Source organism: Vitis vinifera, chromosome 15 (assembly GCF_030704535.1).
Source record: "Vitis vinifera cultivar Pinot Noir 40024 chromosome 15, ASM3070453v1".
Lineage (NCBI taxonomy): Eukaryota > Viridiplantae > Streptophyta > Magnoliopsida > Vitales > Vitaceae > Vitis > Vitis vinifera.
In genome coordinates, this window is record NC_081819.1 from 13,715,926 (window position 1) to 13,724,129 (window position 8,204).

An 8,204-nucleotide genomic window follows, 5' to 3' on the forward strand; every position below is an offset into this window, starting at 1 on the left:
ATGGGAGGAGAGAGCTGGGGAATGGTGTTGCTAACAGTGGTTGTGGCGGCTGTCAATGTGGAAAGGGAGGAGCATTGGAAGCACTTTGACAACTCTGTAAATGTCGTTTCTTTTGGGTTTGTTGCCACTGCTATTCTCATTTCTATGTTCCTTGTTATGGCCATTTTTTGAGAGGTTTTTTACGGCCTAGGTAATCGCCCTCTGGTTCTAGGACTCATGGGGATCTTGAGGTTCCGATGATGTTCGATGGCAAGCTTCGTTACCCTTATCCCAAAATGACGGTTTACGCTTGAGAGGTATCAGTGTTGATGCCCGGAGAACAAATCCCTACTTACATTGCACACCCAACTCCGGCACCATGTCCTCCGGAGCGCATTGCTCCACCTTCCATTGCACTTACAGTAGCCACACCCACCTTTTCATTTTTTTTTAACTCTTAACGCCAAAAGTTTTATTTCTATATTTCTTTTATTTACTCTTTCTTTATATTTCCAAATAACCCTTTAAAATCCCTTAAAATTTCGAGGTCCCAATTTTATTTATCTATTCATTTATTTATTTATGTATTTATTATTATTTAAAAAAATAAATAAATAAATAAATACCATTTTGAAATAATCTCCTAAAATTTAATTCTAAAATTAGTTTGCATAGCTCTAATTCAATTTTCTGAAACTCCAATTTTTTAAATTCAATTCTCGAAATAATTTTCTAAGGTTCTAATTTTAAATTTAATTTTCCAATATTCAAATCTTTAAATTTAATTTTCCGAAGATTTCAACACTTCAAATTTTCTAATAAAAGAAATGTCACCTTCAAATGAATTTTAGAAACTCCAATTTCTTTCCAATCTAATTTTCGAAAAATTCCCTTCTCAAATAATTCTTTAATTTCAATTTCTGAATTTAATTCCGAATTTTCAAAATTCTAATTTTTCAATTTCCGAATTTAATTTCCAAGATCCAAAATTCCAACTTTCACGTTTATTTATTTCATCATTATTATTTTAGTTATTATTATTATTTTTTTTATTTATTTATTTTTAAAATTTTATCTTTAAATAATTCTTCAAAATTCCAATTTTCAAATTTAATTCCTAATTTTCGAATTTAATTACCAATTTCCAAAATTCCAATTTTTACATTTGTTTATTATTATTGTTATTGTTATTGTTGTTGTTATTATTATTATTATTTATTTTTAAAATCTCATCTTTAAATAATTCTTCAAAATTCTGATTTCCAAATTTAATTTCTAATTTTCAAAATTTCAATTTTCACATTTATTTATCTAATTATTATTATTTTCGTTATTGTTGTTTATTTATTTATTTATTTTTAAAATTCCGTCTTTAAATAATTTTTCAAATTTTCGATTTCCAAATTTAATTTTCAATTTCCATAAATCCAATTTTCACATTTATTTATTTAATCATCATTATTTTAGTTATTATTTATTTATTTATTTATTTATTTTTAAAATTCCATATTTAAATAATTCTTCAAAATTCAGATTCCCAAATTTAATTTCCAATTTCCAAAATTCCATTTTTCACATTTATTTATCTAATCATTATTATTTTAGTTATTATTGTTTATTTATTTATTTTTAAAATTCCATCTTTAAATAATTATTTCAAAATTCTGATTTTCAAATTTAATTTCCAATTTCCAAAAGCCCAATTTTCACATTTAATTTCCAATTTCCAAAATTCCATTTTTTTCTCATTTATTTATCTAATCATTATTATTTTCATTATTATTGTTTATATATTTATTTATTTTTAAAATTTCATCTTTAAATAATTCTTCAAAATTCTGATTTCCAAATTTAATTCTCAATTACCGAAATTCCAATTTTCCAATTTTTCCAAATTAATTTTCAATTTCCAAAATTCCAATTTTCACATTTGTTTATTATTGTTATTATTATTATTATTATTATTATTATTATTTATTTATTTATTTTTAAAATCTCGTCTTTAAATAATTCTTCAAAATTTCAATTTCCAAATTAATTTCCAATTTCCAAAATTCCAATTTTCACATTTATTTATCTAATCATTATTATTTTCATTATTGTTGTTTATTTATTTATTTATTTTTTAAATTTCATCTTTAAATAATTCTTTAAAATTTCGATTTCCAAATTTAACTCACAATTTCCAAAATTTCAATTTTCACATTTATTTATTTTTTAAAAATGCCATCTTCAAATGATTTCCAAGATTCTAATTTCCATAATTTAATTTTCAAAACTCCAAATTTATTTCAAAATCAGTTTTCAAAACTTCAATTCTTTAATTTAATCTTCAAAACTTTAATTTTCCAATTTAATTTCCAAAACTCCAATTCTTAAATAATTTTTAAAATTTCAATTTCTTTCAAATTTAGTTCTCGAAACTCCGTTTCTTAAATTTAATTCCCGAAACTCCATTTTTTAAATATAATTTTCAAAATTCCAATTCTCAAATAATTTTCAAAATTCTAATTTCCTTCAAACTTAATTTTCAAATTTCCAATTCTTAAATTTAATTTTCAAAACTCCAATTTTCAAATTTAATTTTTCAAACTTTAATTCTCAAATAATTTTTCAAAATTCCAACTTTCAAATTTAATTTTTAAGAAATCTCATACTCAAATAATTTTTCCAAGTTCCAATTTTCATGACTTTCAATTTCAAATTATTTTTCTAAAATTCTAATTTTCTAATTTAGTTCTTAAAACTTCAATTTTCAATTTAGTTTCAAAACTTGATTTTCAAAAATTTGTCTTTCAGATGATTTTAAATCTTTTAAATTTATTTATTTGATTTTTTTATTCACCTAATTTAATTATTTTATTTATTAATATTTCATATAATTATTTATTTATTTATTTTATTATTTTACTCTATTTTATTCGTTTATTTATTTATTTGCCATTATTATTATTATTATTGTTATTTTCTTCTTTCTTTATTTTTCTTTTTTTCATTAAAATTTCGATTCACTAAAACCTAATTTTTAATAAACATGCTGCCATTTTTCATTCAGGCATGCATCTTGTGATTTTCTTTTGTTTTTAATTATTTTATCGTTTTTCACTATTTTAATAAGCACGAAGACAATTTTCATAATTCCAAAATAATGGAATTTGTGAATAATGTTACTAATTAATCAAAAATGATATTTGAACGGATGAAAGCGAGTAGTGAGATTTTTGAGGTTGAAAATTAAATTTGGGTGATTGAGATTTTTAAAAGAGACAAATAGATAAACATGGAACAATGCTACTAATTAATCAAAAATGATGTTTGAACGAATGAAAGTGAATAGTGAGATTTATGAGGTTGAAAATTAAATTTGAAAGTCGGATTTTTGAAGAATTAGACTTTAATGATTGAGATTTTAAAAAGAGATAAATAAAGAAGAGAAGATAAAATATAAATTATTTTAAGTTTTGAAACTGATATTCAATCCTAATAATTCGTCTTTTAGTTGAGCTTAAGTTGAGCTAAAATTATGTGAAAGTAAAATAAGATAAAACAAAATGAAATAAAAATAAAAATAAAAATAAATAAATAAACAAATAGATTATGAAAATGAGAAGGTTGACAATTACTTAGAATTGAGGCAGCCAAATGGGTTGGCTCAATATGAGTATGGGCTATAAGGGTGATGGGCATGAGGGGAATGAGGTCCTCCATCAACAAACTTGGGCTCGGGCTCCAACTCAAGCCCATATCCCTTGTCATCATGGGCAAGCCCAAAACCTCAATCTCCATCACGACCTCCTTATTTGAGACGACATTCCAAAGTCCATCACTTGCAATAATTATGAAATCTACACCATCAATTTCTTCTTCTTGAATTTTTGGATTGGCAACAACATATGCCTTAAGAAGTTTATCCCCAAATGCACGAGAAATAGCAAGAACACCACCAACCCGCCAAGTTCCTGCCCAAATAATGAAACTGATGTTAAAAATTTGGATACAATGGAGAAAAGAAACACTCTCAAACACTCTCTTGATACAATAAAACTCTCAAAGTTACATAATAAGAACAAGAAGAAGAAGAACATAAGAAAGGCTCAAACAAGTTCTTGGAACTTTGTCCAAAGACTCTATTTCCTCCCACCACTAGAAATCTTTAGGGAACTAATGGAAATAGTCTTGGGATTGATCAAGCCTTTTTACTTTTTTGCATAAGATTTCAAAAAGAAGAAAAGTCATATATAACACTCTTAGGGTTGAAAAATGGTTACAAGGATGAGAAAAAACCCATTGTCTTCCTCAATCTCTTCATCTTTGTAACATTCAAAAATTAAATCATATGTTTAATTCACACATTAAACATGATTTAATCTCAAATGTGTAACTCTCTTACATTTAACCTCTTAAGTTTTATAAAGTTACAAAGATGAGAAGACTCATTGTCTTCCTTAACCTTTCAAGTTTTGTAACATTTCAAAACTTAATCATGTGTTTAATTCACACATTAAAAGTGTAACCCTTCTTACACTTTATTTTCAAAAGTGTAACTCTTCTTACACTTTATTTTTAACCAACAATATATATATATATATATATATAAATATAACAATCCCCCACTTGGTTAAAATTAAACATCAACCCTTATAACCTCAACAGTGAAAATGCATAAAATAAAATATCTTTTGATTTGAATTTTACCTTAGTGTAATTGTCACAAAGCTCCGTTGAAATCCCAGGTTGCTTGTAACATTGAACCAGTTATTCCTTGTAAAGAAACCGGTAACAACACACACACTTCCACTAACCACATGAGTGCCCATTATTTTCTTTCTTAGCACTTTTATGACCATGTGCTCAATCCATTCATGAACTTTCTTGAAAGAAACTCCAACTCTCATGAGATGCGGCACCACCCCTAAGTTCACATAGGTGAAATTCTTCCAGCATCCTTGTTACCTTTAAGATGCTTGTCACACATAGACTGAATTTCATTAAAAGCTTTAAGCTTAACCCTCCAACGGTAACAACCAGCATTAATCATCACAGATGGAACTCACATGTTCTAATGCTGCCACAACCCACTTATCAATGACTTGTTTTTACCTATTGAACTTAAGACTAGTCATTTCGTAGTATTAAGTTGGGTTACCATCATTGGTGAATTTTATTTAAGGAGTTTTAGTCTCATTCCTCTATATGTTATCCTTACTAAATCTTTTGTAAGAGGTTTAGTAAAAGGATCCGCCAAGTTTCCACTTGACCTCACAAATGAGATTGAGATGATTCTATATTGAATCAATTGTCTCACATACTCATGTCTAATGCTTATATGTATAGACTTCCCATTGTACACTCCACTGTACGCATGAGCTAGAGTGGCTTGACTGTCATAATGTATCGACACTGTTGACACATTATTTGCAGTAAAAGGGATGTCCATCATGAGATCCCTAAGCCACTCAGCTTCTTTTCCAGTTGCAGCTAGAGCTATAAACTCTGCCTCCATGGTTGAGTGTGATATACAAGTCTGTTTCTTGGATCCCCAAGAGATAGCCCCACCACCAAGTGTAAACACCCAACCTGTGGTAGATAAATTATCTCCCACACTCGATATCCAGCTTGCATCTGAATACCCTTCAAGTATAGCAGGAAACTTTGAATATTGCAGGCTTAGTTCTTTGGTATTCTTTAGGTAACCAAGAACTCTACCAATAGCTTTCCAATGTTCCACGCTTGGATTGCTAATAAACCTACTTAGTTTACTAACTGCAAATGAAATGGCAACTCTAGTACACTGAGCAGCATACATAAGACTTCCAATTGCATTTGCATACTCAAGTTGAGCCACCAATCTACCATCATTCTTTTCAAGTTTTATACTTGAATCAAATGGAGTATTAGCATCTTTAATCTTGAGATGACTAAATTTGCTAACTAATTTCTCAATATAGTGGGTTTGGTTCAAAGCATAACCCCCACTATTTCTTTTCACTTTGATACCCAATATAGTATCAACTTCTCCAAAATCTTTCATCTTGAAGGTTAAGGATAGAAACCTTTTCGTTTCTGTTATTCCTTTCATGTCATCACTCAAGATTAACATGTCATCCACATATAGACACACTATGACCATATAGTCATCACAAGTCTTAGAATATAAGCACTTGTCCACATTGTTGTGTCTAAATCCATCCGAAAGAATAGCATGATCAAAATTTTCATGCCATTGTTTGGGAGCTTGTTTTAAACCATATAATGATTTGACAAGCTTACACACTTTGTTTTCATTCCCCAGTAGAACAAAACCTTCCGATTGTTCCATGTAGACCTCCTCATTGAGATCCTCATTCAAGAATGCCGTTTTGACATCCATTTGATGAACAAATAGATTATGAATTGATGTCAAAGCAAACAATATCGTAATCGATGTTGTTCTAGCCACCGGCGCATAGGTATCAAAATAATCAATACTTTCTCTTTGTTTAAACCCCTTAGCTACTAATCTAGCCTTAAAGGTTTGAATCATGCCATCGGTGTGATATTTCCTTCAAAATACCCACTTGCACCCTATTGGTTTAGATCCTGGTGGAAGGTCTACCAATTCCCATGTTTGGTTGGACATAATTGAATCCATTTCATCATTGATAGCCTCTTTCCAAAAGGCAACATCTCTAGAAGCCATAGCTTCTTTGTATGTTTTGGGATCCTCCTCTATTTGAAGTACTATAGGAATTTTTCTTATAATATCTTCTCTATTTCCTTCTACTAAGTAAAAGGAAATTCTTTGAGAGTCAATCTCATCCAGTCCCAACACTTTCTCTTTTCTAGCTCTTTAGCTTTTCCGAGGCACAATGGGTTGCTCAACAACCTTTGAAGGTGTCTCCTCTAGAGACTCTCCAACACTAGTAGGTACTTGGGAATTGCTATCACTCAACAAATTCTCAAAGAACTCTACCTCTCTTGATTCAATTATCACATTAGACTCCAAGTCTAATAGCCTATAAGCTTTGCTATTTGAGGCATAGCCTACAAATACACACTTAATGGCTCTTGGACCCAATTTTGTTTTATGTGGATCCGTTTTCTTGCAATAAGCAAGACACCTCCACACTTTGAAGTAACCTATATTAGGCTTCCTTCCTTTCCATAACTCATATGGAGATATCTCATTTTTCTTTGGTTCCGGTAACGGTGCCAAGGTAGGATCAAGGATGTAGAAAATCTTGAGTGCTGTGAGAAGGAATCTCACCTTGTCTTGCCACCTAGTGAAGTTGGAACCATCAAAACGATTCAACCTCACAAGGTCTTGGTTCATAATCTTGATAGTCTCTCCTTCCATTGAAGGATAGAGTCTTTGATTGATGTTAAAATTTTGGATACAATGGAGAAAAGAAACACTTTCAAACACTCTCTTGATACAATAAAACTCTCAAAGTTACATAATAAGAACAAGAAGAAGAAGAACACAAGAAAAACTCAAACAAGTTCTTGGAACTTTGTCCAAAGACTCTATTTCCTCCCACCACTAGAAATCTTTAGGGAACTAATGGAAATAGTCTTAGGATTGATAAAGCCTTTTTGCTTTTCTACATAAGATTTCAAAAAGAAGAAAAGTCATATATAGCACTCTTAGGGTTGAAAAATGGTTACAAGGATGAGAAAAAACTCATTGTCTTCCTCAATCTCTTCATCTTTGTAACATTCAAAAATTAAATCATATGTTTAATTCACACATTAAACATGATTTAATCTCAAATGTGTAACTCTCTTACACTTAACCTCTTAAGTTTTATAAAGTTACAAAGATGAGAAGACTCATTGTCTTCCTTAACCTTTCAAGTTTTGTAACATTTTAAAACTTAATCATGTGTTTAATTCACACATTAAAAGTGTAACCCTTCTTACACTTTATTTTCAAAAGTGTAACTCTTCTTACACTTTATTTTTAACCAACAATATATATATTTATATAAATATAACAGAAACCTCCAGCATCTTCAATCCCTTGACGTTCATCATATCTGTCAGGTTTGTGATCAGTGGACAGCGGGATAGTTGAACCAGCTCTACAAGTAGCCACTCTTCCAGCAGGGTACCCGATGGAGAGCAACGGGGACAATTCCGGCCCGGTACCAAGCGATCTTGAGAAGCACAGGCATAGCAAGGTTGAAGTGGGGATAAGGAGAGTTGCACCAGCCGCCATTGTCGCTAGGAAGAGTGTAGTCAGG

At 29.9% G+C, this 8,204-nt stretch overlaps 1 pseudogene; it reads left to right on the forward strand.

The window, feature by feature from the left end:
* Positions 1 to 440, forward strand: LOC109121470 (uncharacterized; annotated as a pseudogene).
* Positions 441 to 8,204: the final 7,764 nt, after the last annotated feature.